Genomic DNA, 25,249 nt, shown 5'->3' on the forward strand with positions numbered 1-25,249 from the left:
GCGGTGATATAAGCTGGCGCGGCTGCCAGGATGTAAAGTTCAAAACCTGGTGTGTTTCTTTCTTGAAACACTCTAACCCTTAGCAAATATTAACGCCAAAATATGGTGACAACGCTTTCATTGATGACATTTTAACTTCTATGTTCATTTTTTAAAAAAATATATTGTTTAAAGTGCTGAGTTTCGGTCTCAGTAAATACAAAAATCTTGTGATTATGATTTTGTGTATCAAGCCCGGTGTGAAGTCACACCTGAGTGTTTATTTATTGACATGGCTAGAATGTCAACTTAGTTTTTGCCTAATACGCGCAAACTGTACTCTGTCCTTTTCACATTCTTTTGCCAATGCATTGTGTATTTTTTAAAGGAACATAGCTGGTAAGGTTTCAAAACAATCAACGTCTGTAAGTTTAACTTTCTTTCTCTTGCCATGATTGGTCATTCTTCTGTTCTTGTTTGTTTTGTAAAAGAAAGTTGGTTATATAGCGCTAAAATCAGAATGTACGCTGTTTTGAAGACCTACAGGGTCCAAATTATGCAGTTTGGTAATGATGCAATAGAGTTTTCCGCTCACATTTCTATACATTGCCCACCGTGTAATCAATACCTTTGAACCTGTTAACCGTTGCAAACTTCAATTTTCACATATCATTCAGTAATTAGCTGTTTTTGCATATCAGGCAGAAGTGCAAATGTCGGTGCAAAATGGTACAGCAGGAGAGCAAAGTGTATGAATCCTGACAATGGCAAACAGAAGTGGGACACGGAGGTTGAGTAGCTTGATCAGGGTAATATCTTTTTGGAATGGGAAGCCAAGATTTGATATTAGATCATTTTGTTCTAATAGCGTAGCCAGTGTGTCATGGGCCCTAGTGCAAAGCAGAAAATGCCCCTACCCACAACCTACTCCTAGCTGCCATTTGGATTGTAAACAATAGCAGTAGTCCAACTGAATGAGCCTCGGTGCCACTGCACCTGCTCCATCAGTGGAAACTACGCTCCTGCTTATTTCAAAACCAAGAAAAGTAGTCATAATATCAGCCCCTGCAAGTAAAACCCTACCTGTCACCACAACAGAACCATAACAACTCCGTGCCATCTCCTTGCTGAGGAGTCACGGGACCTGGGAGTTAAGAGTGTGATTGAGAGGGGGGCGGGAGAGGGCTGTGCCTGTGTGGAGCTTGTTCCAGAGTGTAACGTTGCTCTTTGTCGGATGCACGTTCCTGAGGTGGTCACGGTGGCATGTTAATAATGCTCATCACTGCAGCATAAATGACTATCCCTGCATTTATGGCATAGTTCTGTGAAGTGCGGGTCCTGCACTGCTCCCTTGTGCACATAGTATAAGTGATAGTGAAAGGTGGCATGGAGTACTTGGCATGCAACATTTGCCTCCTCCAGCACCAAGCACCATCTCTGACAGAGCGTGCACCACATGGGGCCTGAAGGCAAACTGCCCCTTCTGAGAATGACCGAAATGACCAGCTGGGGGGTGGCAGGTAGAAACGCAGGGCTTGGACTGGCCTCTGTGCGCCTTTTTCCTTTTAAAATATTCAGAAACAGATCTTTAGGGGGAACACCAGGCTCTTGGAAGAGACTAATTCTGTATTTGTAAAGATCTGGCAGGAGGACTTTTTTTTTTCATTTTGCTCAAGTAAAAACGCTCCACTAGCTCATTGCACTCTTCTCCATCACTGCCTCTTCTTTGCACCATTTTTTCCCAATGCGTTAACTAAATATGGCATGTGTGTCTAATCAGGGTCTTTTATCTTCCTATCGTAAATAAGCCCCAGCACACAGTAATTTGCACGTTTGTTAGCAAAGAAGTTTCAATGTGCTGTTCCTAGACGGACACCGAAACAGTTAGCAGCCCCTTTTAGCCTCTTCTTGTTCTTACTGTGTTTACAATAGGTCATCCGAAATTAATGCGGTCAACACAGACTGCAGAGCCTATCACCTCACAATGCACAGACACTCGAAGGAGAGAAAGAATAAGAGACCAAGCTGCACAGGAGGAAAGCAGGCATACATTCCGTGTTCCCAAAAAAGCAACACCAGAACTCACCATACGTCTATTGCCCTGGATTTTTATTAAAAGTATTTGTTTCGGGCCCCGTTATTTCAGCAAAATAAAATATTTTTCACGAGTCCTTTTTCCTAATGTGTAAACAAAATATGGCATTTGTGTCTGTGCTAATCATGGTCGTTTATCTTCCTATCGTAAATAAGCCCCAGCACACAGTAATCTGCACGTTTGTTAGCAAAGAAGTTTCAATGTGTCACTTCGGGGACGGAAAACTGAAAATGTATATAATTTTAACATGGACCCATCCCACCAACTGCACTGACCTTTTACCCAGCGCTCTCTTGCCAGGAGGTTTTAGGGGATTCACAATGGTTTCTTTTTTTGCGCTGCGCCCTCACTCACACTATTAGCTCTACATTTGTGGATTTAGTATATCCAACACCACGTTCAAAACATCCCTGAGCTCCTCCCTCTCAGAGAGGGGGTTGTAGCCCCCAGAGGAACTAGGTTTTTCCTCTGGGAGGAGAATCCCAAATGATGAAGCATGTCACCTTTGGTGAGAGAGGGATTTCGTCCTGTAAAGGGATATGCCCAAAGATAGGTCTATTGGGCATAGATATCGGTTCTGTTTCACTTTTTTGTTTTGATTTACCTTTGTTGTAGTGGTTTTCCACACCTTCCTAGCATTTTTATAGACCTCAGGGTTTCGTACTGTTAGACTTGAAACTTCACCACGAAAAAGTCGGCACCTGCAACACTCCTCAGGCTCTGGAGCACACCCATGGCTCTCAATGCTATAACCCGGCCCTGAGAAATAGGTGCCAGTGCTTAGCACTGGCACAAATTAAGCACTGCCGTCCAGACAAAAAAATATATTGTCGATATAGCGGGTCCAAATTGCTATCTTCTGTGCCAGCATCTCATTACCACCCGCCCGGGCCACGTGCTTCTCCCACCAACCCACGAATAAATTTGCGTAGCTAGGGGGCGAAGCACGTGCCCATTGTGGTTCCCTGTTTTTGTATGTACAGTTGATCACCAAACGCAAAAATGTTGTTGTATAGGCAGAAGGTCATGAAATCTACAATCATCTATGTTCCATGAATTTCAGCGGTCTAGTTTTCAGAAATGTTCTCACTGCTTCTATACTCTGATTATGATTAATACTGGTATATAGACTGGATATAACCAGTGTGACCAGGAAAAACGAATCGTCTCAATTGATGTCGGCTATCGTCTTAATAAAATCAGTGCTATCCTTGACAAAAGAGATTAAATCATAGACAAAGGGACAGAGGATACAATTCACCAAGATTAAGGTATTTTCTAAAAGACTACCTTTTGACGACACTATAGGTCTACCCGGCGGTCTTCTCGTATTCTTATGATTCTTGGGAATGTGATAAAAAGTCGGAGTAACAGGATAATCAGTTCTGACAAATTTATACTCCTGACTCAAGATGCCCTTATCCCTCCAAAAATCAAACATAGTAAAAAATTCCAATATGATTTGATTATATTCTTTTTTTAGAAATGTTTACATAACAATTAGTGTCACTTAATTGTTTTAGGGCTTCTTCATAGATCAAGGCATCTTGTATAACAATGTTCCTGCTCTTATCCGACGGTTTTATCACTCTTGTCTGATCTCCTTGTAAGTTCTTTATTGCTTGATTGATATATATATATACACAGTCCTGCCAAGTATCACGCATCAGGCGTGAGACTAACGCATTTCAGTATGGTGCTCCGCATCACCGCACTGAAATGCATAGTCACGCATAATAGCGCCTCCTGAACTGTCATGCAGGAACGGTGCGCTACTAATCATAAGTAAAGCTGGAGAAGTGGCAGTGCACTGTGCGCGCTACTCCCGGCAGCTGGGTCAGAGTCTGCAGCTCTAGTTACAATGTAACAACAATATTAGGATTCACGCGGCTCATGACACAGCCTGCCACGCCGTAGGATATTCGATACATTTCTGACCGATGGTTACTATCGAGACAGAACAGACATGTTTGAGGTTGGTACCAGTTTTGTGGCACACTCTTTAATAGGCGCCACGGGACATGATTTCCGGTGGTTGGAATTGAATAAAGTTTTGGCAAGCTTATGGCAGCGGTTCTCGCACTGCATTGTGCTGCGATAATTTATATTAAGATGAGCCTATGGCTGAGTGATCCCACACACCCCAACACCGACGGCCACGATGTGGGACTGGCTCAGCCGAGAGCACGCCAGTGTTTCTGACTCTTCACAAAGCTGCTGAGCTCAATCGATGCAGGCTGGTGTTTGCTGTCGGAGTCGTTGCGGCCACGATGTAGGAATTGTGCATGCAGCTCACATCAAAGTAGAGTAAGTGCCTGAATTGTCACTCTGTTGGAGCTAAAAAATCCCCTTTAAATGAATAGCGCTAGTGTGCGCTGACCATACTGATGCTGGTCCAACAAATTATTTTCAGAGCTGTGGCATCACTTAAGCAGTCTGTTCGTGTGATCTGGTGCCCTGTTGCTGGCTGCAGGCCTGGGCAGGTAGCGGCACGCCGACCGGGGAGGACACCGCTCAGCTGCTCTTTAATCAATTTTATTAGGGTTGAGCACTACTACTACTAAAGTCTGTTGACTAAGAAGATCCATGTTGGGGCCCTCACATCCTGTAGGCTCAAGCCGGGTCCCACGTGGAACATCGAGCGACCTGAAATCCAGAAATGTGGTGATTCTTCCTTTTACAAATGATTGTTTAATGGCAGTTTCTTGACCCTTAAGTTTCTGAGTTTTTCATTTTTCCGAGTCTGGTACTGCAGTGGGCTGCTCGCTGCCTGGGTCGGACTTGCCACCTGTTGTATCTCCCTTTTCAATCTGCTGGAGGTGCGCCTTGCAGGGGGTTCCGGCAGCGGCTGAAAAGGTTGTGGAAACATTTTCCATCTGTAAATCTGGAGGCCCTGCTAGTTGCCGTCTGTTGGGGACTCCGTACAGGTGTGGCTGACGTGAGCAGAGAGGTGAGGGAGCAATGGGTTCAGAATCTGCAGTACTGCCCGCGGAAGAGAGCTAGGAGGGGAGCGGCGGTTTTGTTGTGGGCAGAACGTGTCTCTTATTTATCCAGTGCTTAGTTTAGGCTTCATTGCTGGTTTTTAGGAAAAGTTGACGCAATGGCAGTTGTTTGTTGAGGGAGCAAGTGGTGCTGTGGTGTACTATTTAGGGATGTTTATATGGCACCACCAGATTACAGTTCTGTATCATCTGCTATGTCGTGAACTGTTCAACTCCTCTATCGCGCATTATTTGAAAAACACATGCACCTATATTAAAACCATATTGCTGGTAATTACAATGTTCGGCATGTTAAACATTTTATTCCAATTGCATATGCCCAGATACTTTGTGCTGCCCGATTGTTAAGACTTTTTGGAAGATATTCTCAGTATAACCACATTCCATTGGATCCTGCAGACCTTTCAGGGGTCTCATGGGGCATGTATTCAGTGGCACAAAATCAGTGGCAGCAATTAAGCTTTTTCACACCCCTCTGCTTCCCTCAAAACACCCGAACCTGGGGCCTGGCTACAGCAACACATAGCCTCCAGGCAGCCGCCCCTATATAGGGGCGTTAGTTTAGTGCCCTTCCATTTCTGGTGCTGTGTAGGAGTTTGAAAATTTGTTTTGAGTTTATTGTTGCACAAATTAGTGTAATTTCTAATATTTATATGCTTCCCCCGTCGTCTTTGCTCGATTTTGCTTGCAAGAAAGTGTCATTCATAGTGGTTGAATGTCACTCATAACTACACTGAAATTACGAAAATGACACACATAAGCAATTTGAAACCTTGGCAGATATATATATATATATATATATATGTTCATAACTTTCTCTTATAACATTTATTATTTGTGCTGAAGAGAGAAAATAAGAAAACAGGAAATAAACCAGACAAAGAGAAGGGGTACTTATGATTTCTCGGTTTTAAAGTGAATGCTATACCAGTCACACTGTAACCCTTGGAGTGTTTTCACAGGGATACTCCTTCTGTGTCCACATAACCACCAAAGGTGTTGGTAACGGAAACGCCACGTAATACCTTTAAATCCCTTATCACTGTTTCTTTTCCACCGAGAGCGTTCCAGGAATCCAGCCACACCCAAAGACCTAGAAGAAGAGGAGAAAAATGGGGAACATAATTTGAAGAGATTCAGTTTTTTGTTGACGTCTATACATATAAAAATCGCAGTTATATCTGAATAAAAGACACCATTGCAAAACAAGATAAACTTCCTTGCCTTACATCCGACCCAGTCTCCTAAAGTAGCATGTATTTTATTCAATTGCAGTTATTTTAAGTTTAGCATATAATTATGTTAAGGTAGTATGCAACATGTAATTGTTCTAGGATTTATTAGGATTATATTAACATTTAGGTAATGTATTTAATAACAGTAAGTAACATCTAACAATTTGGTTTAATTTAAAGTTTGAATATTTTTATTTTCAAAATTAAGGAAAGGTTACTAATAAGAATTCACCTAATATTTCAATTTATATAATAAGGTTTCCATTATTTGTAATTAACTTAGATTTAGTATTGACTTAACTTATTGAGTGAGTAATTTTACTTTAATGTTTTTTTTTAATAAAGATAATCTAATGTGATTCAAATAAGGGTTGGGCTTAACACTGGGGTTAGGTTTAAGTTCTATATTGTTTTGCAGTTCTATTGCTCTCAAACTTTGTCAGAAGGTATTAGTGCATTTTACAAGAAATCCCAATTACATTATACATGTTTTTGTAGGCACTGTGAGAATATGGTATCATATTTAATTAAAATGTAATAACATTAAAGGACATGGCTTAGCAATAATGACTAAAGTGGGGTCAAAACCGATTTGCTTATGGTTAGTCCCTTTCTGTAGTGGCACACTGAACAAACGGAATGTAATGTAGTCCAGAATAAATATCTAGGGCTGAGATTATTTCAAGAATTCCATTAATCATTGTTGGTTCTTACAGTTAACATTATTAAGACAAGTGTCTACCATCAGAGAAAAACTAGTAGAGAAACATGACTTTCTACAGTATAACTACTTTTATACACCCACGTGCAAGTCCAACAAGTAGCCCTAGCCTAGCCTCACTGCCATGGGCTGGTGTTCAGCTTCAGTCATTCCCTCTCTGGTGCCTTAAGCCCAATATCCATTAGATTACTTAGTATCGCACATTTCAAAAACTATTACATGTAGGCCAGCTGTGTGATCATTTGCCTCCAGTGTTTAGAGAGCATGTGACATGTTGGAATATTGCAGGTGTTAGATGGGGCACTAACAGCAACTGAGTCAGAAGAAGAGTCAAGGTGAGAAGGGAATAAAGATGAAGATAATCAGGAGACATCATTTTGACATGGGGTGGGGTTTAGTAATAACAATAGCATTTTGATTTGTTCAGTTAGTTAAAGCAACTACAAAAAAATCACACAACCAGATAGTTCAAAGAGAGGATAGCGTAATTAAAAAAACACCACGTTAAATGAGAACCATGCGCTAAGTAGCCTGCAAAAATACAGACATATACCTCAATGTAACTCATGATCTCGCTGTAATCTGTTATTAGACCAACATGTTTACAATATTAGATACTCCTATGTGGATCTAATGACAAGTTAAAAGGTTCCTTATCCACGCATCTAAGCACAAATATTGTTGACGCCTGCTTCCTTACACAGTGAAATTCCATGATTATTACTTCTTATATTATTTTCGTTAGGCAATGGCTTAAAGAACTGTTCTAAGTTACTATTAATGATGAATAAAAGGCCTTAAAATGAAAAAAAAAAAAAAATGTAATAACATTTATTGACATTTAGCATTAGGTTTACTGTTGGAGTTGAGAAGGTATTGAAGATACTAGAGTATGAGAAACGAGATACAGGCAGAAGATGTACGATGAAGTGGAGCAAAGACCAAAACAGATGAGGCATAAGATGGATGAGAGGTGCAACTGAGGCACAAGGCAGATAAGAATTATTTGAAAAAATATGCTTCTAAAACAAAGGACACAAAAGCAATGAGAGGGGCACCTTAAACACCAAAGGAGTAGGGCACCGAGTAGACCGAAGTCAAGAAAAGATCCCCTTTGGGCAGGCTTAATACAGCAAGGCAAAGACACTCATCACACCAAATCTATCACCAGAACATAACACCAACACTATCAAAGGCCAAGTGCTCACAAAAATAAACATATTTTTTTGAAAAATAACCAAACATATAGTCAAGTACAATAAATCATCATACAATGTTAACAAAAGTTAAAAACATTCCAACAATTATTACACAAAATTGATTATAGGGAGAATCTGAAAGAAAGATAGTTTCTAATCATCAAAAAAGGCACATACATTAGATCAAGATCATTTGTTCAACATATATTTGTTGTACATAAAGCTTGAGCAATAAAAGTAACAAATGTCACCACAATCTACAGTATGCCTTTACACAATTGTGTTGACGTGTTTCGGTGGGTATCGCTGCTTATAACACCACCTACCTCAGGACAAGAAATAATATCTCCCACATGGATTTTTGGATCTGTCAGGATATAAGGAAACAAATCCAATTTAAACTGCAGGAAATGTTACTTGCTGACCCGTATCGGAGGATTAACTATTCTTTCACTTGGGCATCTCTCTTAGATATAACCTTTCTCTGTTTTATTTCATGAGATATCTCTTCTTCAAGCCTTTCGTTTTAAGTCTTCACAACAACGATACAGCCTCATACCGGGGATAAATGCCTCCAGAACTGATAAAACCCTATTTTATTGGTTCCGGAAGTGTTTATCCCCGGTATGAGGCTGAATCATTGTTGTGAAGACTTAACACGAATGGCTTGAAGAAGAGATATCTCATGAAATAATAAAGAGAGAGGTTTTAAATTCGAATAAATTGAATATCCATCACTGAAGAAGAAACACGCCCAGTTCGCACTTCTAGTGACAGAGAGCAGCCTTTCTTCATTTCACTGTATTCCTTGAAGTACCAAGAGTAGAAAAGTGGAAGATTTATCCTCATATCTAAGAGAGATGCCCAAGTGAGAGAATAGTTAATCCTCAGATACGGGTCTGCAAGTAGCATTTCCTGCAGTTTAAATTGGATGTGTTTCCTGATATCCTGACAGATCCAAAAATCCATGTGGGAGATATTATTTCTTTTCCTGAGGAGGTGGGTGTTTTAAGCAGCGATACCCACCGAAACACGTTGACGCAATTGTGTAAAGGCATACTGTAGACTGGGGTGACATTTGTTACTGTTATTCCTCAAGCTTTATGTACAACATTTATATGTTGAAGAAACGCTCTTGATGTAATGTATGTGCCTTTTTTGATGATTAGAAACTATCTTTCTTGCAGATTCTCCCTATAATAAATTTGGTGTAATAACTGTTAGAATGTTTTTAACATTGTATGATGATTTATTGTACTTGACTATATGTTTGGTTATTTTTAAATAAAATATTTTTATATTTGAGAAAACTTGGCCTTTGATAGTGATGGTGTTATGTTCTGGTGATAGATTTGGTGTGATGAGTGTCTTTGCCTTACTGTATTAAGCCTGCCCAAAGGGGATCTTTTCTTGACTTCGGTCTAAAACAAAGGAGCCTGTGGGTAATTATAAGATGGCAGAGGTAACACAATTATATCAACTAACTGAATGTACAGGTGCTAGGCTGTGAATGTTACAAATTAACCTCTTCTCTTCACCTTAATACTTTAGTATTTCTATGTGGTTAATGTTTTTTATAACCTTCAATGACTAAAGGGGTATATTAAGTATTAAGGAAATGGGCCAGATGTATGATGATTCTGTATGCACAAAATCGTTCTCAAAATGATTTGCGCATGCAAAAATGGCCCTTTCCAATGTACAAAAAGCATTCGCAATTGCCCAAAATAATTTCCGAGTAAATACCGACTCGCGATAATAGTGCATGCTTTTTTGCGTTATCACAATTGCGAGTCGCAAATTGTGAAACTCAAAATTGCATGTACAGAGTAGGCACAAACTGCGACAATGCGCAAAAAGGTATATTTGCGCATGCAATTCACCACTAAACTGAAACAGGTGGTAATCACGATCAACCTATAAAAACAGACCCAGAATGCATCACAAACCTTTCCACAGTGGCTGTCCTGTACGTGTTAGCAAAGAGGAGGCGGATAATGGCGGCATTGCAGAGGAGGAGAAGTCAGGCTGACATTGTTGGATAAGACAGACAAGGAGGTTTATGAGCAGGACAGGCCAAGTAGCAGGGTCATACTAGAGCTCATTGACACCTTGAAGGCACAACTTGAGAGCAGAACCATGCACAGCAATGCAATTCCAACACATGTCCCAGTCTTTTGCTCCCTCCACCTCATGGCCACTGGTAGTTACCAGGATGTCATTGCAGTGACTGGTGGTGTGTCTCAGAGTGTGCTTTCGCGTTTTTTCCCTAATTTCCTAGACGCCATGCGATACCACATACATCAGCACATATACATGCCCAGAGATAATGAGGAATTAGACCAAACAAAACTGGATTTCTACAGAATAGCAAGGTTCCCACAGGTCATAGGGTGGATAGATGGGACATGTGCCCATATGAGTTCAAAAGAGATGAGATGCACACCTGTTTCGCAATACATTTTAAAGTCATATTAAACCAATTTGTTCTTTTCACACATTTACGGCGTGCAAAACTTGCTCCGCGCTTCGTCCCATTGCGCTGCAACATAACTAAACAACGAAGGAGCCAACATTGTCTCCAACAAGCTGCACAGCCACATCTTAGCCTGAATCCAATGAATTAAGTTCGTATAATTACTTCAACTGTTTTTCTTCTTTTTTTCACCATTAATTTTAATCCTTCTCTTTTGCATTCAATTCAATCCATGTTTTACGTCAATGTTCAAAAAAGCTCAGGAGCATAAGGTGGATTCCATGTCATGATTTATTTTCACAGTCCCAATGCATTTCAGAAATAAACTTCCCTTCATCAGGGGAATCTAAAAGTACAAACTAATACTTTCTATAAGCCATATTATATCAATTAAGCATTTCATGTGAATATGTTTTTTAAAAACGACACACAACAATAACATGAACAATAAACCTGTAGATAAGGCAAGACATATACACTTTAAAAAGTCACTTGTTGGCTCCAAGCGGTCTTTTATGTACCCACAGTGTTCTCATATATTTTATGTCCCAAAGTAACTCCATTATTGAGAAATAAATACACCCCTTTTTTTGAAATGTAAAAAATAATACCACTAGTTGAAGGAAACAAACGCGTATAAAATTCTGTGCGTTTACCATGACATGCTGTTACATCCTAAACATGAAGAAACCATTCCAAAATAAACTAATCCGATTTAAAAAGACCATGGTTTCGTCTCTCTCTTGCATTAACGTGCCGAAGCACGCATGTCTCGTTTTGAAGCAAACTGTGTCCTTGGTTCAGGAAACCATTTGTATTTGTTTCCGCCCTATATAAATCCACACAGGTGATTAATTACGTCTGTATGTCACAAGACTCTAAACAGCAAACCAAGTGAGCTGCATATTTAAACCCGTACTCCTCCAAGACCCAGAGTGCATTAAATCACGATCTTTTCTCCCTGGAGCCTCTCTAGTACCCAAGTAAATATACTATAAAATGGTGTTAACAAAAACAATTATAAACCCACTCCTTTCCAGCCCGCCTTATTTCCATTATTAATGTGAATCTTGTAAGTCTTTAAAGAAATGCTTCATTGCGCCCATTTTTCTCAAATGCTTTCAAACTCCATTTAATCTGTAATTTTCCAACTTGACACGGTCCCCAACCTCTGCGCCATACGTCATCTCTGACATCGGTTTTGGATCAATAATCTTTGCTGATCTTGTTACTCGCGATTTTGTTCAACATTTTAATCATGGGTGCAATCTCATTTAGAGACGAAAAATTCATGCAATGAGTTATTTCCATTATTAATGTGAATCTTATAAGTCTTTAAAGAAATGCTTCATTGCGCCCATTTTTCTCAAATGCTTTCAAACTCCATTTAATCTGTAATTTTCCAACTTGACACGGTCCCCAACTTCTGCGCCATACGTCATCTCTGACATCGGTTTTGGATCAATAATCTTTGCTGATCTTGTTACTCGCGATTTTGTTCAACATTTTAATCATGGGTGCAATCTCATTTAGAGACGAAAAATTCATGCAATGAGTTCAAAAGAGATGAGATGCACACCTGTTTCGCAATACATTTTAAAGTCATATTAAACCAATTTGTTCTTTTCAAACATTTACGGCGTGCAAAACTTGCTCCGCGCTTCGTCCCATTGCGCTGCAACATAACTAAACAACGAAGGAGCCAACAAGCCCATATGTCCACGATCCCGCATTGAATACATTTTTCGTAACAGAAAAAGCACACATTCCTTCAATATCCAAGTAGTGTGTGACGCTAAAAACATCACAGATATTGCAGCCAAATACCCTGGAAGCACCCATGATGCATTTATTTTCAGGCACAGTGGTCTATATCAAAGGTTAGAAAGCGGTGACTTTGATGATGGATACCTGCTAGGTAATGTTATTACCTGTCCCCAGACAAATGTTTATTCACTTTTATGTCTGTAAGCATTTAACATCAACATCATATATCTCACAACAGGTGACATTGCATATGCCCTGCGTCCGTGGATCCTCACACCATATCTGTCTCTCAACAACATACATGAAAGGCGGTTCAACGCTGCACCCAGGTGCACAAGGACAGTGATTGAGCGTACTTTTGGAATATTGAAATCACGCTTCAGATGCAAACATAAGAGTGGTGGAGCTCTGCAGTACGCACCAGACAGTCTGTAAAATTGTGGCAACATGTGCCATGCTGCACAACATGGCCAGCAGAGGTGGAATGCCCATGGATTTGTCTGACACAGATTCCGAGGATGAGGACCCGGGACCATCTGCCATACATCAAAGGGATGGTAGCGCTGGAGCAGAGGGGAGAAGGAGCAAGGGACCAGATTGCCAACAACTATTTCTGAAAGGTACGTACATATCAGACACTCAGCTGTACAAAAGACAGAACAAATTGTGAAAAGCAATGGGTGCTTTTATTTTCATGCATCCATTATCAAACTAGGACAACATGTCCATCAATAACTGTAGGAATAAGCCTTGAAAAAATTATTTGGGGTTTCCTCACCACAAATAATGAAATTGAAGTCATAGGAAATCTTCTTTGTGATAACAAATAGTTAATTACCTGCCACTGTGTGTAGCCAGGACAGAGCTGCCACTACCCAACCCAAGGTGCCGGCTGCTGCTTCTGTGCATCATTGGTGTCTCCGTGGGTGAAATACTGCTACGACTTGACACTTCACTGTCAGTGCCACTAATGCCAACATCCCCAATGAACTGATTGGTCTGCAGTGTTTCCACTGCTGCTGTAATTTTTGTAGGCCACGTGCTATGTCCCCAAAGTAGTGGCCCATCTCCACTCGCAGACCATGTGTGCAATAGGTATGTTTGTTTGTAGCATGCGCCAGCCTATTGATTGCCCTGCTCAAATGATCAAGTTTCTGTCCCCTGCTGCGCTCAATGCATCTCTGATTTGCTCTTTTTGGAGACCACTCTTCTGCTAAGTCTGCCACAGTGTTGGTGAGGGCATCCACTTTAGCTTCTATCCTGGCCTGATTCTCTGCCAGTTTGTTAGTGATCATGGGGAACCCCTGGGACATCCTGACATTTCGTTGTCTTTGTAATTTGTTTTGTAGGTGCTGTATTTGCAGCATTTCGCGGTCTATTGAAGCAGACATGGCCTGAATGATTGACCCAGTGGAGAACAAACCTTGGGACCAATGCAGGGACTGTTGTGTTGTCCGTGAGAAATGCACACGGGTGGACAGAGGGCCTTGTGGTGTTGTGCCCTGCTGCGCAGCAGAGTGACAGTGGGTGTTGATTCTGTAGTGGTAGCAGCCACAGTAGATGGGACGTCAGAAGACCTGTGCCCACTTGTTTCCCCAACGTCCTGCCCTTCCTCCATCTGCTCTGGTTCGTGGCTACCCGGTGTGTCCTCATCAGTGTCGTCTGCTTCCAATGGTGTGTCTATGTGGCAAAAAAGACGATAGAAAAAAATAAGAGATGTGTTTCACTGTTTCAGTGGTTTTACAATGTTTATCGGCTCAAGACATTCCCTCACTACACTGAATTTGTAACAGACTACATCTCCCATGAGGCAACACTAGTGTTGTTTGTTCTTTATACATGGAGGTTTGCTTGTGGTTGATTAGTATGCATGGACAGTACAGGCGTTAGTGGGTATTCACACATCACATGCACAGTTTTCACTTACCAGGAATTCTGGATGGCTGGGATTTATCCAGGCTCCCAAAGCCTGCTACAGCTGCCCTCTCCAGGATAGCTTCAGCTGGTGGTGGCTCTACTGAAGTGGATGGTCCCCCTCTGGTTCTTTTCGCCTCTTCCATCTGTGCTAGCAAGAACTACGTTTAGATACCCCTTTGAGCGCACAACCTCTTTATACGGGACTTTGTGATCAATAGCAGCGGACTATTTCGACTAAGTTAGCAGGCTACATTAAGCTTGTGGGCAAAGCAAACAGTGACCTTAAAGAAGATCTGAGGAGGAGCCACCCCTCCTCCCCCATTTAGTACTTTGGAAGCTTTTTCAGAATTCCAGTGATAATTCGTTATACATTTGCCCAGGCATCTCCATTTCTTGCCCCTCCCGTCCTGATGAGGCCCGAATGAATGGGCCAAAACGCGTCAACCCTACAAACACGGTGGAGTCTGTCAGATTTTGATTAATGTTTAAAAAATCGTGTACACGTTCCTTTAAGCTGGTGGAGGGTTGATGTATCCCCTCGAATGTGTATGTGACTACCTCTTTTTGTTACGAACGGATTGCCTTTTTCTGAATCACATTGCTGTTGCATCCGTATGTAAATATAACAGGCAGGAAAGATTTGTTTTGGATATACATATATATATATTCACTGAAAATACCATAGGTTTCAGGCACGTTATAGTTAGGAATTAGCATTTAAAAAACCTTAGAAATTCACTGAAAAAACCATAGGTTTCAGGGGCGTTATAGTTAGCTGGACTTTTCACTCGTACAAAACCATTGAAATTCCCCCGTTATAGTTAGTTCAGCTAACTATAAATTGCGCGCCCGCAATGCACTGCTGATGACGTCACATATTACATCACTCATGACATGGTCAGTGACATCACTCATGACATCACTGATGACATCTCAAATGACATCACTGATGACATCATCTTTGTGGTAGAGTGGCAGACCTCCTCTCCCCCTAATATAACCTTTGATACACACATTCAAAAATAGAAACTAAAATTTTCAAAACAATGGACATACCAATATCAGTTACAACAACCTATTCAGTAATTCTAAGATTCACATACACATCCACTCATTCAAGAACAGTCCTATACAGTCACTCATACATGTACTCACTCATCATATGTACTCATACACCTATACATCCTGTTACACAACGCCACTCATCCATAGAGTTACTCACACACATAGTCACTCATGCTAATAAAGAATCAAACATCCATTTACTTGCATATACAGTTATACACACACCACCAAACTTACTTCTACAGAAACTTACACATACTTAGTCTTTTAAACAATCACTTATAGAAACACATACTTATTCATAAGGAACTCTTTCAATCTCTCACTCTCACATATACTCACTTATATACACCAATAGTCACATATACTAGTTTAAAACATATGTAGTTACTCATAAAGACACTATTGAGACAGTCATTCACTCACTAACACACCCATGCACACACTCATCCACCCATACAGTCCGGCACACATGCAGTCTTCAACACATACAAACAGTGAGTCACTCATTCATGCACTTATGCACTACGTAATACCCCCCACCGAACCATACAGACACTCAGACACTCATACTGATACTCAAAAAACCAACTAATAACCTATATAGACTACTCACCAACCCATGCAGCCACTTATACACAAAGTGAGCGACTGATACAGATATTTACATATTTAAACATTACTCACTAAGCCATGTATCGACTAAGATACTCTTAATCAGTCAGTTATACAATCTATTTTTCAAAAACAAATCATCCATTTAGACACTTATATACCCATTTATTCTTCCATCGACCTTGAGATATACATATATAAAACATATGTAATTTTCAGAAAAAAACACATTCACTGGATGAAGTCATCAGTGATGTCATCAGTGATGTCATTTGAGATGTCATCAGTGATGTCACTGACCATGTCATGAGTGATGTAATATGTGATGTCATCAGCAGTGCATTGCGGGCGCGCGAGTTATAGTTAGCTGAACTAACTATAACAGGGGAATTTCAATGGTTTTGTACGAGAGAAAAGTCCAGCTAACTATAACGCCCCTGAAACCTATGGTTTTTTCAGTGAATTTCTAAGATTTTTTAAATGCTAATTCCTAACTATAACGTGCCTGAAACCTATGGTATTTTCAGTGAATTTCAAAGGTTTTTTAAATGCTAATTTCTAACTATGGCTACAGAGATAGGACATGTGAAGAAAGAAGAAAAAACGCACAGAAAGAAAAAAAAGAAATGCAGAAAGAAGCAACAGAAGTCCTCAAAGACGCAGAAAAGTGCAGGAAGAAGGCTAACTTGCAGAAAGAACAAACAGAAGAACAGAAAGAAGCCTTGTCGCAAAATCATCCTGTACCCTCAACTTTTTCAGACGGATACTGGTGTTAACTGAGGCTGACTAACCAGTCCTAGAGCCAGTGCTATGTTAAAAGACACTCAGAATACAGTGAAAACACCTACATACCCTAGGGAACACTATGCGTTGGGGTCCCCCTGTGATCAGCATGACCTCCTCTGTAAGCCCCTAGTATATAATAGGGCAGGTGATTAAACTACCTCTTAAAACGCGCCACAGGGCGTGTTTGCACACGTCACCTCAGGCCCTGTCCCCTCACTTGCCCACTGTGTAAACACGCCCTGTGGCCGTTTTAAGTTGGAAGATTAAGTCCCCTTGAATCCTGAGGGTCCCAAGGGTCCAACTAGACCACTAGGTACCTCCAGTAAGCGCCACAGAGCTGCGTTGCAGAGATGTAAAAAGGGGCACGGCCTAGACCACCTCTCTGTAACGCAGCACAGTGGCGCTTACTGGAAGCACCTGGTGGGCTAGTTGGCCCCCAGGGTCCCTCAGGATTGAAAGGGAATTATTTCCCCAACTTAAAACGCGCCACAGGGCTTGTTTGCACACGTTAACTCAGGCCCCGTCCCTTCCCTTCACTACTGTGTAAACACGCCCTGTGGCCGTTTTTAGTTTGGAGATTAAGTTCATTTGAATCTTGAGTGTCACTGGGGTCCAACTAGCCCACTAGGTACCTCCAGTAAGCGCCACAGAGCTGCATTGCAGAGAGGCGTAAAAAGAGGCACGGCCTGGACCACCTCTCTGCAACGCAGAGCAGTGGCGCTTACTGGAAGCACCTGGTGGGCTAGTTGGCCCCCAGGGTCCCTCAGGATTGAAAGGAAATTATTTCTCCAACTTAAAACGTGCCACAGGGCGTGTTTGCACATGTCACCTCAGGCCCCGTCCCCTCCCTTCATCAAACACGCCCTGTGGCCGTTCTAAATTGAGAGATTAAGTCCCCTTGAATCCTAAGGGTCCCTAGGGTTAAACTAGCCCACTAGGTACCTCCAGTAAGCGCCACAGGGCGTGTTTGCACATGTCACCTCAGGCCCCGTCCCCTCCCTTCATCAAACACGCCCTGTGGCCGTTCTAAATTGAGAGATTAAGTCCCCTTGAATCCTAAGGGTCCCTAGGGTTAAACTAGCCCACTAGGTACCTCCAGTAAGCGCCACAGAGCTGCGTTGCATAGAGGTGTAAAAAGGGGCGTGGCCTCAGAACACCTGTCTGCAACGCAGCTCCCTGGCGCATACTGGAGATACCTGTTGGGCTAGTTGGCCCTCAGAGACCTTCAGTATTGAAGGGGAATTAATTCCCCAACTTACAACTGGCCAGGGGGTGCGTTTGCAGAGTGCTGCTAGGAGGGGGCGTGGCCTCCGGCGCGATGCCGGTCTTTTATTTATTTTATTTTTTTTAAGAAGGAGGGCTGTGTGGCCCCCCTTCTTTTTCTAATTTACTGGCCCTGGGGACCCCTTACCCCAGGGCCTGCACCCTAATTTTTTTGTTTAAAAAAAAAAAATGTGGCCCTCCCAAGGCCTTAATCGGCCCCGGGGACCCCAACCCCCGGGTCATGGCCTTTTTTTTTTTATTATTCTTTAGGAGGGGGCTGCGTTGCCCCCCTCCTCAGGCCACTTATGGCCCGGGGACCCCATCCCCGCGGGCCGGCCTTTGTTTTTTATTATTTAAAAAAAATATATATTTATAGAAACACTTAGGACATGCTGGACAAACCGTATGTACCTATCACCATGACGATTTGCGTGATAATCATTAAAAGGCAACTATGCATAGAATTAATCCACATGGAATGTATTTACACCGCTAGTGAAGCTCTGACGTGTCTGACGCCCTACCGTGCCTTATCCCGGCGCCTCCGCCGGTGGGTACTCTCCAAGTAGACACCCTTGTCGTTTATTTATACAAACATGGGTAGCTATTGACGGGCACATTTAATATACATGCACACCAAGCCATTCAAAGGGGATTCAACAAAAATTCGACCAAACTATGCAAGAAACCCCCCTCACGGTTAATAAAACACACATCCACCGCCGGATGTGTAATACTTTTTATTTTACTCTCTGGAAAGGAGTCGAACCTCACTTGAGAGTCACAGCGTGCTCCTGGCTGAGCCCAATGCTGTGTTACACCCACCAGTGCCCGCCGAGTGCCTCACACCTGTGTTGTATTCCACCCGCTAGTGCGTATGCTATGACACTCTCTAGCCCATGTGCACTGTAACACCACCCCGTAAATATGTCGTGCCACACTTGCCTTTGCACGGGTTATATTGCCCCATCTAACGTGCCTTCCTCGATGCCTATGTTATAACGCACATCGCTATGCCATACATATTACAATCTGGGATCCATATCTTTGTCACAGTGCATATGCAACGTTACACTCCCCAGCACATATTTTACATTACAACTTTAGAGACTAGTTAGGTTACACAACACTGCCCTGTGCATATTACACTCCAAGGCGCATATCGCATAGCACAAGCTAGTGCCTCTGCTATCTCGCGCTCTCCAATGAATCGGTCATTGTGCACAATGTATTGCATATTATATTTCACGCCCCGGTTCATCTTACATCACTCTTTTTGGTGCATAGTTTATACCATATACTATATCTAGTTTTCATTTTCAATCGTGCTCTCAGGACTATGTTCTCTATAACACTGCGTTCACCTACCCTTTTCACGGACATTACATTTTGCGATGGGGGGTGGAGGGTCAGGGGGTGTTTCTGCCAAGTGAGACCGGAGTCACAGTCACAAACGTCCTCTTCTTCCTGAATAAAAGTGAGATTATGCTGCATACTTGTTCATATTTTAAGTAGTTCGCACAGACACACATTTTAAAAACAAAGTTCCTAATACCCACCTTCTCTGAACAGTTAGCTTGCTGAGCCATCCACCTCCTCCCTATCCTCTGTTGTCTGAATCCATGGACTAGCCTCCTCCGTCCTGCCATGCATGGTCTGATATGCTGCCACTGACCTCCATTTAGCATGATGTACCAGTCCACTCCTCCTGCCCTCCATTGCCCAATTCTATGGCCCATCATTGGCCTCCTGCTTAGCCTTTGTGCTTAGCTTGCTGCCCCTATTCTCCTTCCCCCTGCCCTCCGATGTCTTTGTGCATGCCCCTGCTCCATCCTTTTTGCCCACCATGTTCCATGGGCCTGCCACTCCTATCTACTCTGAGTGTTCTGTTGAGCTGCCACTCCCCTCCCACCTGCCTAGCATTGTCAGATGACTGTAACCTGTCCCTGCCACCTCCACCCTGCCTGTCCACATGCCATGCCCCTATCCTTTTCCTCCTGTCCTCCATGGTCCATTTTACTGCCACACCCTTCTGCCCTCCCTGGTCTGTTGTGCTGCAACTGCTCCTCCTGCCTGCCCCGTGCGGTCTGTTGTGAGGCCCCTTCCCCTGAACTCTCTTGTCTGTGCCCAGGTCCTGACCCTCCCTTCTATCCTCCATGGTCCTTTGTGCATGCACCTGCACCCTCCTTCTTGCCCATCATAGCCATTGTGCTGCCACTAACCCTCCTGCTTGCCATGCATGGTCTTCTGTGCTGCCATGGCCCCTCCCACCTTCCCTGTGTGGTCAGCTAGCTGCCCCTGACCCCCTCCCACCTTCCCTCCATGGTCTGTGTGTATGACATCATAGTCTCATTGTTGCTCTTCATGGTGTGTCTTGTTTCTAGTGCCCATCCTGCCTGACCTCCATTGACATCTTGCTGCTCCTGCCCTGCCCCCTTGCCCCCAGCCCTCTGTTTCCATGTGCAGACCCCTTTCCCCTCCCTCCTGGCTTGCCTGTTCCATTGTAATGCCCCTGATCCGTCCCTCCTGCCCTTTATGGTCTGTTATGCTGCAGCTTTCTCTCCTGTCTGTCCATTATGGTCAGCTAGCTACCATTGCCTCTTTCCCCTCTGTTGTCCATTTGCATGCTCCTGTCCCCTCCCTATTGCTTTCCATGGATTGTTGTGCTGCACTCCCTGATGCCTGCCCTGTAGGGTCAGTTTGGTGCACCTCTCCATGTCCCTCCTGTCCTCGGTTATCCGAGTCCATGTCCCTACCCCAATTCCTCCTGCCTACCATGATCCAATGGACCATACTTGCAAACATTTTGAACTTGGTAAGAGGTAAATTTTGAAAAAAAACTGGGGTATTGATTTTCCCCTTTGAGTTACATTAAAAAAGAGGAGATTGTAGACAGGAGACAGATCAAGTAAAGCCCATTTGAGCTTAAAAACATTGGGACGTTTCCTGGCTGAAACGGGTCTGTTGGCATGTATGGTTGTACTACCACTGCCTCTTCCTTCTGCCCACAATGGTCTATTAGATTGCCACAGCCTCTCTTGCCAGTCCTGTATTGTTGGTTTGTTGCCCCTGCCCCCTTTCCACTGCCCTCCATAGTCTGTTGTACTGCCACTGCCCTTCCTGCCTGCCCAGTGTGTTCAAATTGTTGCCTCTGCACTCTCCTACCTGCCTTCAATTTTCAGAGTCCGTGCCCCTGGCCTCTCCCTCTCAACAGTATCCCAATGAACAACTAGATTGCTAACATTCTATATTTATTACAAAAGTGTGGAACGCCTGACGTCATCTTGATGTAATCAAAACTGTAATACCTAGAGTATTTCCTTTAAAAATTAGATATATGAGAGGGTCTTATTTGCATCAAAATTATGGTTAGTGCTCTAAAAAACTAAAATGAGGACATATTTTCGGAGTTTTCAAATAGCGACAAAGAACTTTTAAATTATTTGTAATCTTTATGTTTTTTTATCCAGTTGACCACTTGATTAAATGTTGCACCTAGGGGAGAGGATGTGGTGTTACTTCCAGAGCTGCAGACTTTGCAACTGGGGAACCAGGTTGGAGTTTCTGCTTCAGCTCAACATTCTGTGATTCTGGTCAAATCACTTAATCTCCCCATGTCTACAACCAAAATGAATTTGATCTTGTGTGATGTAACCAATGCTCATGTAAAGCACTCCAATACCTGACAAGTCTGCACTATATAAAACTGCAAATACACAAAAAATAAGTGTTTTGCACACTTTTGTCATTGGGCTACATGTGGGCTACATCTGGGTGATATTTGTGCTGCATTTGGGCTCTTTTGTCTCTGGTGGCCATCTTGGGAGATTTATTTGTTGTGAAGTTTCCTAATTTCCTCATGTACTGCAGTCTCCTCAGTAGGAAATGCTTTCAGTTTTTTACTTTGATTCCATCATGAAGGTATTCAGATATGTCACACATTTGCCATAAATTCTGAATGTTAGCACTCCAGTTGCTCATTAGATCACTGTAGTAAAGCTACTGCTCACCACGGAAGTCTGCTGCTGGTATTAAAAGTGTATGTTTCAGTCTGCATGTCAGAATATTTTTATGAAATAGAAGAGAATTTGAGAAGTCAAAATGTGCCCCAATTTTTCTTTCTGCAGAACTATTCATAATTTCTATGGCAAAATGAACCCCCTCAGTTTGTTCCTTTGTAAATTAAATGTTTTAAGTGTTACCACTTTATTCCAATCAAGATGGCTTCAGGTGTGCCATACTTTTGTCATAAGTAAGACTGTTAGCGCTCTAGTTGTTCGTTAGAACACTCCGGGACATTCTGTCATTGGGCTATACTTGGGCTACATCTCGGTGATATTTGGGCTACATTTGGGCTCTTTTGTCTCTGGTGGCCATTTTGGGAGACTTATTTGTTATGATGTTTCCTAATTTCCTCATTTACTACAGTCTCCTCAGTAGGAAAAACTTTCAGCTTTTTACTTTGATTCCATCAAGAAGGTATTCAGATATGTCACACATTTGTCATAAATTCAGTATGTTAGCACTCTAGTTGCTTATTAGATCACTGTAGTAAACCTACTGCTCACCAGGGAGATCTGCTGCTGGTATTGAAAGTGCATATTTCAGTCTGCATGTCAGAATTTTTTTATGAAATAGAAGAGAATTTGAGGAGTCAAAATGTGCCCTAATTTTTCTTTCTGCAGCACTAATCATAATTGCTATGGCAAAATGAACCCCCTCATTTTGTTCCTTTTTAAATTAAATGTTTTAAGAGTTACCACTTTATTCCAACCAAGATGGCTTCAGGTGTGCCATACTTTTGTCATAAGTAGGACTGTTAGCGCTCTAGTTGTTCTTTAGAACACTCTGGGAAGCTGCAGTAGAACACAAAGGTATCAACTGACAGTCTCTGCCCTTGTTGGATGTACATGTTGTACTGAGAATGTCAGACTTCATTCTCCCATGACAGAAAGATAATGTGAATTTACAGAAAATATGCTCTCAGTTTAGCTTATAGATCACCTTCCAAACCTCTGTGGGAAAAGCATGAGAAAATAGTTTTCTCTCAAACATGATTCATGATATCACAGCAGAAGGCTTTTTCACATGGTAAAATCACCTTAGAACACACCACAATTCCTAAAATGAGTATGGTACCATCAACAAATGATTTATAATGTAACTAAAGTCTTAAAACCTTCTATTAACTGCAAGGCTTTTTAATGAGGTGCTATCATGTATATTGGTCCCAAGATGGCTGCCATTGCTGGAGCAGGGTTTTCTGTTGAAAATTTATTGGGTTTTTAAGCTCCAGATTTGTCTACGTGTCATGGTTAAAATTATTAACTTGTAATCACTAATTATCGTTTTCTGTGATAGGTTTTGACTAATCAATATACTAATAAGAGAAACTACACGTGGGAATGCATATATGTTGCTCAATAATAATGTGCGTTTAAATAAATAATGAGAGTGCCATTTGTTTTATATTCATGCTTTTTAATAACGTGTACTAATGCTTAAATATGTCGCAGATGGCTAGATAATTACATACACATAAGGGTATTAGTAGGAATTAACACTGTTTAATCATTGCGATGATGTAGTAACGTTGTTTGTGTTTCTTTCAATTAAGATGGTCCGTTTTGGCCTAAATGAAAATGGCTGCCATTTACAGCCTGCGTTCGAGTGAATGAGATGTGACGAAAAGCCTTGCTGAACATGGTTGAAAGTCACCTGCACAGTTCGAAAAGCTTCTATGATGACAGCGATTCCAGGCGTGCTGCCAATCCGCTGAGTTGTCCTTGGTTGAGAATGAAGCCACAATGAACAATTCATAATTGTAATAGCTTTGCTATGGTTCCGAGGAAGAGCTTCTATTAATGCAACATTTACAAGATTGAGTTTCCTTCTTCCGTCTTTTTATTTTTGTGATTTTTCCTGAGCGGAGGTTTCTCAAATGTAGCGATGCTACATCCTTTCCTGCTCGCTCTGCTCAGCGGCTCAACGGATATTCAGAATTTAATAGTTGCTATCATTTTGTAAGTTTTGTTATAAATATTATTAGACTAGGGAGGGACTTAGGCCACTTCTTTCTGAACCCATGCTGGTGAGGATCGATGCTGTGAGGACGGCGACTCGAGAGACTTTACTGAGAGACCTGTCCTGACCCATTTATGACATTTAGCTAGAATAGGTAAATATGAGAATAATGATTTTGCTATTGGTTGACTTTCACTTGAACTAATTTTTTAGATAAAATTACCTTATGTTTGAATTACAGTGTCGAGTGGTTATTTCTTTGTCAGTTATTGAATTCCTTATTGTGATTATTATTGTTTAAATCATAACTCAAAACAATATCAATTTGGTCGCATCGGCCTTTGTGTAGATGCAGAGTTTTCTCTCAGGCTTAGTGCGGATAGAGTGTATGTCGGTATGATGGGCCCTAGTGAATGATGAGTGCATGTGCGTGTAACTGTGAAATTACTCTATCTGTGGAAGTAGGGAGAATTTATAGGCTCTGATCTGCAGCACCAACACTTCTTGGATGAAGTGCTGACAGCCAATCAGATCTCACGATGACATGTGTGGTTAGGCTCCGCCCAGATATGTATATGATTTTACTTTTGATTTTCTCAGGAACTACTGAACGGATTTACACCATATATGCAAAAGGCACTTCCTTGACCTGAGGACTACCTCTCTGCCAAATTTCAAGTAATTCTGTTCAGCCGTTCGGGCTGTACCTTCGACTAAAGGTCCCTATGGAAAAATGCATGGGGAAAACGCGTTTTGGGACCCCCCTTTTTTCTCGGCCCCCGCTTGACGAAACACCCCGAGTCTTTCAGGGTAGGAGCTGAGCGGAGCACCCCATTAGTTTTGAAAATTTCGCGAGGATTCGTCAACCGGCGCCAAAGTTATTCAAAATAGAATTTTGAGATTTCCTATGGAAACACGATCCTAACTATAACTATCTACTGGCGACCGCCAGTAGATAATATATATTGATATATATATATTGTTCATTCGTTTCCCCGTAGGGCTGGGTTCTCGCGCACTCCCGGAAGAAACAGATCGTCACCAATTCATATCGCCAAGTTTCTTTCTTTATTTACAGCATGCCAGTTAGAGAAGCTCTACGCGT

General features: G+C 42.0%; 1 long non-coding RNA gene across 3 annotated transcripts in view; it reads right to left on the minus strand.

Moving 5' to 3' along the window:
* The window catches only part of LOC146833245 (uncharacterized), a 543,599-nt gene that overhangs the window by 123,300 nt on the left and 395,050 nt on the right, over positions 1–25,249 (minus strand). For all 3 annotated transcript variants that reach the window (XR_014960211.1, XR_014960210.1, XR_014960212.1), the window contains one exon: positions 6,102–6,169. This is a non-coding gene — a long non-coding RNA (uncharacterized LOC146833245). The remainder of the gene's footprint in view (positions 1–6,101; positions 6,170–25,249) is intronic.

This window comes from Triturus cristatus, chromosome 4_2, assembly GCF_964204655.1.
Source record: "Triturus cristatus chromosome 4_2, aTriCri1.1, whole genome shotgun sequence".
Classification (NCBI taxonomy): domain Eukaryota; kingdom Metazoa; phylum Chordata; class Amphibia; order Caudata; family Salamandridae; genus Triturus; species Triturus cristatus.